This window comes from Lemur catta, chromosome 1 (assembly GCF_020740605.2).
Source record: "Lemur catta isolate mLemCat1 chromosome 1, mLemCat1.pri, whole genome shotgun sequence".
Taxonomy (NCBI): Eukaryota; Metazoa; Chordata; class Mammalia; order Primates; family Lemuridae; genus Lemur; species Lemur catta.
In genome coordinates, this window is record NC_059128.1 from 32,333,886 (window position 1) to 32,345,104 (window position 11,219).

Sequence of the window (11,219 nt, forward strand, 5' to 3'; positions counted from 1 at the left end):
ACAAATGCCACTTCTAGGCCTGATACATGTAGCCCTCCCATGTGCAAACTTTCTCTCTTTCTCCACCTACTGGCTGAACAGAGAAAACTCCACAGAGCCAGAGGAATATGGATCCTCAAGGTAGACAGACAGACTGGGTCCCTGGATGACTGTATGGAACACAGGACTCCCCTATATATCCTGCCAACCTGCATTAGACTGTGATATGAGGGAGAAGTAGCATTTATTGTGTTAATCCACTCCAAATTTGAGACTGGTCGTTATTAATACAATAGTTAGGTTACCCTGCCTAAGATATTTACCTTATAAAGGAAGAGGCCTCAAGTCCTCAGATAACAGTAGTGAAGGCAGATACCCATTATAAGGGTATCTCAAGTGGGCAAAGAGCTAAAGGGAGCATGGCAGTGGGGTAGGAAACAGGGTACATGTATGAAGGAGGAAGGTAGCATAGAAAGACAGAGATAGACAGCAAGGAACAGACAATAGCATAATTATTAGAGTAGTTAATTGCCTAGCCCCAGGATATCTTTTTTAAAAATTACTTTAAAAAATGGGCTATCCAGGACTTTTAGAAAAAATGGGGAAGTAATGACCAAATGATCATTATTTTATTTCTCTAACACTTGCAGGGCAAAAGAAATTCTTTTGAAAATCATTCAGTCAAAAATGAAGCCTGGGTAACTGGTAAGAATGTTATCTGACATGATGGTGCTAAGACATTATTGCTTATGGTATTGCCGTTCAGAATTTGATGTGGAGCTTCCTAGAGATTTAAAATGCCATTTTAACATGGGACTATGTTAATAATATTAAAGATAAAATCTAAGTGAATGTTCAAATTCATCTAACAGCCCATGTATTTGGCTATTTTTAGCTCACTTGTAAGGAAGATAGCACTAAATTCAAATTGGAATTATACTGTGGCAGATAGAATAATGGGCCCCGAAAGATGTTCACATGCTAGTCCCAGAAACCTGCGGATGTGTTACTTTACATGACAACAGGGGTTTTGCAGATGAGATTTAGTCAAAGATCTTGAGATAAGAAAATTATCCTGTGTTATCTGGGTGAGCCCAGTATAACCACAAGTTCCCGTACAAGAGGGGGGCAGGAGTGTCAGAGTCAGAGCAGGAGATGGGACTATAGAAGCAGAGCTCAGAGTGATATGGAGCCATGTACCAAGGAATGTGGGCAACTTACAGAAGCTAGAAAAGTCAAGGAAATGGAACTTCTCATAGAGCCTTCAGAAGGAATGTAGCCCTGCCAACCCATTTTGGACTTCTGACCTGCAGAACTCTAAGATAATAAATTTGGATTATTTTAAGCCACTGAGTTTATGGTAACTTGTTATAGCAGCAATATAAAACTACTATATATGTATCACACTGTGGCCTGTGCATTCTCCTCTATTTTATCCATAAATAATTTTTAGGCTCTACTATGTATTAGTTACGCTACTATCTAAAGGGAAAAGAAGACTTTTTTAAAAAAGCTCTTTCCTATATTTTTTATGTTTTTGAAAAAAATTAATTTATTTAATTCTTACTATATTTATAAAGTGTTTATACTATATGCCTTATAGCATATATATTACATATGTAGGTATGTATGAAAGGTCTTCAAAAAGTTCCTGGAAAATGTGTCTTATGAAAAAAATGCATAGGTTTCAATTTTTTTGCAATAAAACAAACTCATACTAACTTGCTATGACATGTCTGAATAGGATCTAGTTTGAGGCACTAAGAAAGATAAGACATCAGTTTGAAAACAGCTGCTATCTGAGCAATACAAAATTCTGCTCAAATTGACATAAGAACAAATGTCAAATTTATGGTGACACTTGGGTGGAAAAATGGTGAAGTCTTCGATGCCTTATGAAAAGTTTATGGGGACAATGCCCCAAAGAAATCAGTAGTTTACAAATTGATAACTCCTTTTAAGAAGGGACAAGATGATGTTGAAGATGAAGTTGGCAGTGCCAGACCATCCACAACAATTTATGAGGAAAAAAATTAATCTTATTTGTGTCCTAATGAAAGAGGACTGACAATTAACATCAGGAAAAATAGCCAACACCATAGACATCTCAACTGGTTCAGCTTACACAATTACACAATTCTGACTAAAATATTAAAGTTGAGCAAACTTTCCACTGGATGCATGCCAAAACCATTGCACCCAGATTAGCTGCAGACAGGAGCAGAGCTTTCAATGGAAATTTTAAACAAGTGGGATCAAGATCCTGATGAATTTCTTTGAAGAATTGTAATAGGAGACAAAACATGGCTTTACCAGTACAATCATAGAGACTAAGCACAATCAAAGCAATGGCTACCAAGAGGTGGAAGTGGTCCAGTCAAAGCAAAAGTAGACCACTTGAGAGCAAAGGTCATGGCAACAGTTTTTGGGGATGCTCAAGGCATTTTGTTTGTTGACTTTTTGAAGGGCCAAAGAACAATAACATCTGCTTCATAGGAGAGTGCTTTCAGAAAGTTAGCCAAACCTTTAACTAGCAGAAAAACATCTTGAAGAGCTTTGCTAGAGAGTATTTCTCCACTACAACCATGCTCCTGCTCATTCCTCTGATCAAACAAGGGCAATTTTGTGGGAGTTTCAATGGGAAATCATTTGGCAACCACCTTACAGTCTTGGTTTGGCTCCTTCTGATCTTTTTGTTTCCTAATCTTAAAAAAATCTTTAAAGGGCACTGATTATCTCCCTTTTACAGGTGAGAAAACTGAACTGAGGGGAGTTGAAACCTGCAAGAAGGGACCAATGAGGGGGAGATCTCCATTTTGATGGCTTTAAGCCTGAGAACACACCAAACTTGGTTCTGTATGAACTGACCAAAATTCTGATAAGAAACCTGTATTCTTTCCACCTTGAAGAAACAGAGGATAGAGATCAGGAATTCCACAGTAACTGTAAAGAGAAACTAGAATCCTGGAAAGGAGAGAGTCAGAGCCCCAAATTCTGTCTGTAAACTCTGCTCAAGGCTCTGACTGACCCCTGCACCATGCATGCCTTGAACAGACTCCAAGTACCTTAGCCCAGTTGCCATATAGTCTCTGTGGCTCACGACCCTTATGAGAGAGCCATTTGCTGTCTTGGCACAATTGTCCTCTGTTGAGATCTCCTCTCTGGCCATGGGGTAGAGGCAATACTGCCCCTCTCTTGTCTAAACATCTCAAAACAAGTGTTGTGGGGCTTCTGATTCAAATGCAAAAAATGTGCTCACTCATGGACTCCCTTTATTTCCTGAGACCCAGTTGAAGTTCAGGACTTAGAGAAACTTGAAAAGGAATAAACTGATAACAGCAAAGAGTTTAGAAGGAGGGAATCATTGGAGAATATATAATTTCAAGAAATTCCCAGAAGAGGACAAATTAAAGTGTGTTGATTAATGAGTAAAGCAGAGGAAGCCATAGGGCAGGTGGGCCTGTAGGGGAAGTGAGAGCTGATCTTACCTGTGAAACTTAACAGGTTCTGTACTCTGCTTCAGCAGGTACAGGAGTGAGCCGAAAAAAGAAGGACAGATTGAAGATAAAAGCAGCAGAAGTGAGCCCCACACTCCTCCTCTTCTTGGCATCCATTTCTAGAACAACTACTAGCTTGGATTTACACCCAGACTAAGAAAACAAACAAATAAAAGCCAAAACCAAATCAAACCCAAACAAAATACTGGGCACACCTCTAAAAAAACAAAACAATCTTTAGAAAGCAAAGACTTCTATGTAGGTATTGCTGCCCCAGAATAAAGCATTTTTTCTTCAGAATTTGGGTGGATTGTTCCTCACTGATCACCCTAAAGCAAAGCCTGCCATTATTAATAAATATATTCCATACAGATACACAAAGATTACAATAAGCCTTACCATCCAGGGCAGAGGTTTGTTGGGGGAAATAATCATACAGTTTCTGTAAAGCAGAAAATATTCTATTACCTAGAATAATTAGCTTTGTCTCTCATTCTTGAATATGCATGAACAATATATAAGTAAGAAGAGCAGTATGTAAAAGCAGGACCAAAATAAATAAAAAACTGACCCCAAGGAAGCAGAGCTATTAAGGAAATGGATGATAACTTTTAAAAATCTGATTATATGAAACAGAATTGAGAAGACATTGTATTTAAGACAAGAATAGAGGGATATCATAAAGGGACAGTCAAAGAATTAACTCTTAGAATAAAAAAATGTTAAAAGTTTAAAAATCAATAGCAAATTTTGATAAAGTCAAAGCAATCTTAGGACCAAAAAGATAAATAAAAAACATGGGAAAACAATAAGTGAAAGATGAATCCAGGGTTCAACACATGACTAATAGTAACTGCAGATTTTTAAGACTATGTAATAGAGGGTAGAATTTTTGGTAATCGTGGGGAAAATTTACAAGAGTTGAAGAAAGGCACAAATCTTCAGTTTAACAGGGCTCATCAAATGTGCTGAGCCACACAGAAGAGAATGTAAGAATAATCTCATCAGACTCAGAAAAGTCAAAATAAAGAGAAGACCCAAAAAGTTTTTAGAGTGAAACAAACTAGCAAATCAAGTAGCCTATGTTGTAACAGAAAATCAGCTAGCATCAGCAACACCGGATGATGAAAGTTACTGAGCAATGCCATAAAGTTCTAAGGGAAAATTATTTTGCCCTGGATCTAATTTGACCCAGAATTCTGTATCCTGCCAAACTGTCAATCAAGTGGGAGGATAAAATACATTTTTAGCCATACAGGGACTCAGAATATTTGCCTGGGAGAATAAGAAAGTGATTTTAGCAAAAACAGGGGAAAGAAAGCTGTAATTAAGGGAAGAGTGGTTCTAACACGATAGTGTGGCAAAGGCAAGCTCCAGCCTGCCATCAGGCCTGAAGAACAGTTGATCCATCGGGACAGAAGAATTGGAGAGCTCTTGGAGGTTGTCTGTGGGCAAAATGAGGATTCCATGCAACACTACCACTGAGAAGCAGAAGAAATTGAGGATACTTTAGTAGTGTATTAATCTTCTTTCAATAAGAAAAATAAAAGGCAAGTAGAAATCTTAGGAAAATCCAAACAGAACAAAGTCACGGGTCACACTGAAAGTTCACTGTACTGTGATATGATTGGAACATGGGTTGAATGTGAGGACGGGGAATCATCTATTTGACCTTGACACTAGCAACATTTTTCTCCAAATGTCCTAGGGGTTATGACATTTCACATGCAAAGAAGAAAAAGTAATTATATGATACCATTTGGCTCTGTGATGAACAATATTTAAATAGTAATTACAATGTAAAAGGTGCTTATTGGCTTATTAATGTTGAGACTCAACCTATAAACAAAGTATGGAAGACTTAAGGTTATGAAATAGTATTTAAATGTTACCATCATCGGGCCGGGCGCGGTGGCTCACACCTGTAATCCTAGCCCTCTGGGAGGCCGAGGCGGGTGGATCGCTTGAGGTCAGGAGTTCGAGACTGGCCTGAGCGAGACCCTGTCTCTACTAAAAATGGAAAGAAATTATCTGACCAACTAAAAATATATATAGAAAAAATTAGCCGGGCATGGTGGCGCATGCCTGTAGTCCCAGCTACTCGGGAGGCTGAGGCAGTAGGATCGCTTAAGCCCGGGAGTTTGAGGTTGCTGTGAGCTAGGCTGATGCCATGGCACTCACTCTAGCCCGGGCAACAGAGCGAGACTCTGTCTCAAAAAAAAAAAAAAATAAAATAAAATAAAAAATAAATGTTACCGTCATCAACCATGTAAAATAAAATATACAACAAAAATATGGATAAGAAAAGAAGAGAAGTAGAGACAGTAAGTTAGGGACAGTCAGATCCTCAACTTATAGTAGTAAGTGGTAGTCAAGAAATACTACCAGAAGTTGATGGAACCAAAAATAGGGATTTACATATATAATTTAAAATTACACTGGCAGCTGGTAGGTACTGTGAATAGTTGAGTGCTACTATTTATTCCTGATAAAAAACAGAACATGGCAGAAGAAACCCTGTTGTCATTTCTTCAGCTCATCACTAAGCAGTCAATAATCATGTTCCTTGCTAAGAATATTGACTGCAGCATTTTTGAAAATTAATAAGTACAGACATACAGTGCCTTTTAATCAGTGAACATTTTCTCTAAAGAGAACAGGCCCTCTAGGACAAGGACTTAATGTTTTTGGTGCTTGAGGCCTAAAGAGAGCAAAGGGTGCAAATATTCCAGGTTTTCAACTGCCCTAATTGTCTTTGGGAATGATAAAACTGCTGGAGAAATGTCCCAGTAAAAGCCAAAGAGGGCCAGTTTCCAGATGCACCATGAAGCACAAGTGTGCTCATTCTGCTGGTCTGTTTGAGCAGCTGCCGCCTCAAGCCCAACTCGGGTGACACCTGCTGGGGAGATGGGGGTGGCGGCAGCAGTGCCTATCCACAGGCCCAGGGAGGCCACAGAGGCATTGCCTAGGCCTCTGTGACCAAGGCAACCCTCTCTGCTGAGCTGTCACCTGAGATCCAGATGCAAAAGGATGTTTGCTTCAGGAACATTCAAGGCATGTCACAGCATTGGCCCGTGTCAGTGCTCTCTGCCTGCCAACCTACGAGACAGTAGAACTAAGCAAGTGGCAAGGACAGTCCTCCTTGGGCAGATTTTCTTCTGAACTGTCCTAGAGACATGAGCCTCTCGGTATGAAGAAAGAGATACCTCCCTACTGAGGGAGAATGACTACCCTTTAAGCTGGAACTCTTGTCAGGCATCTGGGTCCACTTTGCTGCTTCATGGTATCTTTCACTTTAAAGTGGAAATTGGGTCAAACATCTATAGTTATCTTACTTCTTAAAATGGAGAGGATGAGCCTCTATAAAAGAGGATTTTAAAACAAATTATTTAATATGACCCAAGAGATATGTAAAAGTATGCTCAGGTAATTGACAATTGATCTCTGCCCTCCTAATTGTTCTGGATACATAGGCTACCCAGCTTTGCAAATCTGCCCTTACCACAGCCTCATACTAAGGGATTCACATGCACTGGCTTCTAATGGTGGAAGTAATGGCCAAGTTCTGCACAGCAGGCCCGTGCTGCCACAGCTTAGGCCAACAGATCAATAGACCAGTGTGTGATGTATAGATTAGCAGATGCACAGGCTAACTAATGGCAGCCTATGATGCCACATGGCATGAAAGCTCTGCCAAACAGGGACATCATGACACTGCCTCAGAAATTTGAACTAGCATTAGAGGGTTGATGAATTTGTAGGAGTGACAAAAAGTGGACGGTGTTCTGTGAGAAAGTGGTACACAGATACCATGATATGGAAGAGTCCAGGAGTACATAGTAACCATGAGCATACATGTTATGGAGGTAGAGCAGTCACTAGAGTAGAGGCTGACATGGTTTTATGAAGACGGGAGAGGCAGAGGCAGAGACAGAGAAGAGCCAGTCAATGTTAATGGTTCAGAGAGGGCATTAATAAAATTCTCCACCTGTGAAAATGTCTGAACTAGGCTGTGGTAGTCCCTCGAGGCCCAGTATGCAGCTGGTTCTCAGCTTCATGGCATCCCCTTGCTACCAAGCATGTCCTTATGAGAGACCCCCCCACAGGGTGAACTAACCTGAGTGGGTGTGTGTTCTTTGCAGCCCAAAGAACATGGCTAAACATACTACTCACCTGCACTGTCTTTCTAGCTGGACACGCTATTTTGAGACTGCTTTCCTGGGGAGATGATGAAGTAACTGAGGCAATACTACTACTACTACTACTACTAATAATAATAATAATAAAAGGCTAAAGCAAATAAAATCAGCATTGCCCCCTAAAGTCTAAGAGAAGAACACCAAGGCAAGTTCTTTCCTGTAGTCCAAGAAAAGGCAGCTGAGAGGAAAGTGCTCAGTGCTTAGGGATTATGCCAGAAACTTAGTTCCCAATGCCTCCACTGCCAAGGACACCCCACCCCATGCCACCCTTCACCACTTTGATTTTTCTTCATGGACACTAAGTATTGAAAAGATTTAATCTAGCAAACCAACTGTGTTTATTTAAGTAATAAATCATTTTGCCATTGGGATAGATATGAATCTTACTCATAAACTCAGTTTGCATAGATGCCTTTATTCTCTCTAACTCCACCTAATTTGACCCTGAGTTCCGATTTCACCAAGCTAAGAGGGAATTTAACCTCAGTCATTCTTTTTTTTTTTTTTTTTTTGAGACAGAGTCTTACTCTGTTGCCCAGGCTAGAGTGAGTGCCGTGGCGTCAGCCTGGCTCACAGCAACCTCAAACTCCTGGGCTCAAGCAATCCTACTGCCTCAGCCTCCCAAGTAGCTGGGACTATAGGCATGTGCCACCATGCCCGGCTAATTTTTTATATGTATTTTTAGTTGTCCAGCTAATTTCTTTCTATTTTTTTAGTAGACACGGGGTCTCACTCTTGCTCAGGCTGGTTTCAAACTCCTGAGCTCAAATGATCCTCCCACCTTGGCCTCCCAGAGTGCCAGGATTATAGGCATGAGCCACCGTGCCCAGCCAACCTCAGTCATTCTTGCAGCTCTATTTCCCAAATGAGGTAGGGTGTAGGGATTGGCACTGGTCACTGGCCATCTCTGTCCCCGTGAGCAGTTAATTCTGAGATCCTCATGGTCCTTTCAGGCTCATCCTCCACACCTCCCAGGACACAACTGAGCATTGAAATGTTCACTGTGTCTGGAAATTTAGCACCAGGGTGCCTTTCCTTGAGTATGGCCCACAACCATGCTCTCTGAGGTCTGACCCTTGCCTGGGGGCATTGTCTTAGAAAAGAGTGGTGGTCCAAGGTTTTTCTCTTTTCCTTCTGGGCCAGTTGGGAAATCTTTGCTTTTTAGTTAGGGAGAGGCTTCCCCTGTAAAATTAATCTGGATGATAGGAAGTTGAACAGGAAGCCCAGTGCCTGTGGGAAATCTGTAACTAGAGTACTTAACCCCTCACCCCACACAAACACGCATGTGTATGCTCACGTGAATTAAATTATTCTCTAAAACCTGTTTTCTCTCTCAGAATTGAATAGTAATTATGTAGATTGAATGTACACTGTTATGAAGCAACATGGTAAGTATAAATAAGCTGGTGGGATTTCTGGAGTCTCCTTTGGTTGAGTCCCAAAGCAGAGAAGCCACGTGCATTAGAGACACTCATAAAATAAATTCTGTGAAGCAAGTCAATGAACTTTCAGCTCAGTCTCATTAACTTTAGGGAGAGCCCAGATGAGACTTTATTTCTAACATATCTGGTTGCAGGAAAAGTAAAAACCTGCAAATGTCTCCTTGATGTCTCTTGTTGCCACTAAATTGCTTCCTACTTAATTCTAACCCTGGGCCTCTGCAGGAGGAACTAAATTACCCTGGGCTTGGGAATATGTCCCCCTCCTCCCCGCCCTGCAGCCCGGGCTCCTGAGTTATTTTGTAAGTGCCCTCTTGTCTTCCACAGTGAAAGAGAGTCCTCTTTCTGTGTTCCTCTCATTGTCTGTGCTAACAGCCTTGAAATTATAGACTTGTTCCCTCTGATTGGAAAGTACTGGTTCATCAGTTCCCACGTTTCCTAAAATGTGTCTTTAGTAGCCTGTTGGGGAGAGAGGGAAAGACAGAGCAGAAATACCTTGCCTGCGTCCAACACCTTAAATTCAGTGTATTTGAGACTTCTGTGCATATGATCTCATCTGACTTCACACAGCCCTGTGCGGAGTGGTGGTCTTCTCTTCTCACACATGTGAAAAATGGGGCTCAGAGAGGTGGAGGCATTTCCTCAGGGTTACAGGGCAGAGCCAAACTGGAAGCCAGCTCTTCTGTTCCTCACTCCTGAGCTCTTTGCCTGATATCCCTGCATAAAAGGAGCTTTTAGTGTGAACTGAGCACTATTCTGGACCTGTGGAAATAACACAAAAAGTATCAGACACATTCCTTGCCCTCAAATTATGTGCAGTTAGTTGGGTGCTTACACCTGTCTGTGTGCAGCACGACGCGGCTAGGTTAAGCAGAAACACAATCCTCGTCCTTAGGAGCTTACAGCCTAAGAAACAGTCAGTATCGCCACTTGGCTCCCTTGTAAGGTGCAGAGAACCCAGTTTGAAGCTGTTTTCCTTTGCTGACCTCCATGCTCATCCACTCTGCCTCCCCTCCATGCCCTGGATCCTGCCCCTGAGCCTATTCTGGCATTTTACTCCTGTAGGAGTTGCCACTCTGCTAGGTCATTCCCATCCACATCAAACACGCACTATAGTAGCTCCCAACTTTAAAAAAAAAAAAAAAAAAATTAGCCTTTCTTGACCCTGCTTTTCTCTTTTGCTACAGCCTTATTTCTCTGCTTCTCTTTGTAGCAAAATTACTCAAAAAAAGATGTCTGTACTCACTGTCTGTACTTTCTCTTCTTCCATTTCCTCTCAAGACCGTCCAAACAGGTTTTTATCCTCACTGCTCCATAAAACCAGTCTTGTTAGGGTCACCTTGGCCCTCCTTGCTGCAAATCCAGTGGTTCAGTCTTAGCCCTCCCTGACTCGGCTTCCTGGCAGTGTTTGACACTTTTCTCTCCCTGCTCCCTGCAACATTTTCTTCCTTCAGTTTCTGGGACACCACTCTCTGGTTTTCCTCATACCTCATTTCCTGGCTTCACCTCTTCCAGATCTCTAAATTATCGTCTGCCTCAGAACACAGTCCTCTTTTTTAATTATATTCACTCTCCAAGAATCCTCCTCCAGTTTTACTCTTTAAAGAGCATCTATATGCTGTCAGTTCCTGTGAACTCCAGACTTGTACATCCAACTACCTGCTCAACATCTCCACATCTCCTTTTCTCTTACATTCCACATACACTCCATCAGCAAATCCTGTTGGCTACATCTTCACATTTTATTTAATATTCGTCTTCTCACCCCGCTTCACCAACTGGTCCCGGCCATAATGGTCTTTCTCCTTGACAACTGCAGTGATCAGATCCCTAACTGTTCCTGCCTCTACACTTATCTCCCCACAGTTAATTACCTACCACATGACAGCAAGAGTTATCCTTTTAAAATGTAAAGCATTTATCATCTGCTGTTCAAACTCTCTAATAGCATCCCATAAAATTCTCTAGGCCTACAAGGCCCCATGTAACCTGACCCCTAACTATATCTTCAACCTCATCCCCTGACACTCTTTCTGTCATTGGACCCCCACTGGCCGACTTGCTATTTTTACAGCATGCCAAGGGTGCTCCAGGTCAAAGGTTCC

At 41.4% G+C, this 11,219-nt stretch overlaps 1 long non-coding RNA gene across 1 annotated transcript in view; it reads left to right on the forward strand.

Moving 5' to 3' along the window:
- The window catches only part of LOC123647772, a 93,100-nt gene extending 89,324 nt beyond the window's left edge, over nt 1-3,776 (forward strand). The window contains exons 6-7 of the long non-coding RNA XR_006738331.1: nt 630-684; nt 3,503-3,776. This is a non-coding gene — a long non-coding RNA (uncharacterized LOC123647772). The remainder of the gene's footprint in view (nt 1-629; nt 685-3,502) is intronic.
- The last annotated feature ends 7,443 nt before the right edge of the window (nt 3,777-11,219 follow it).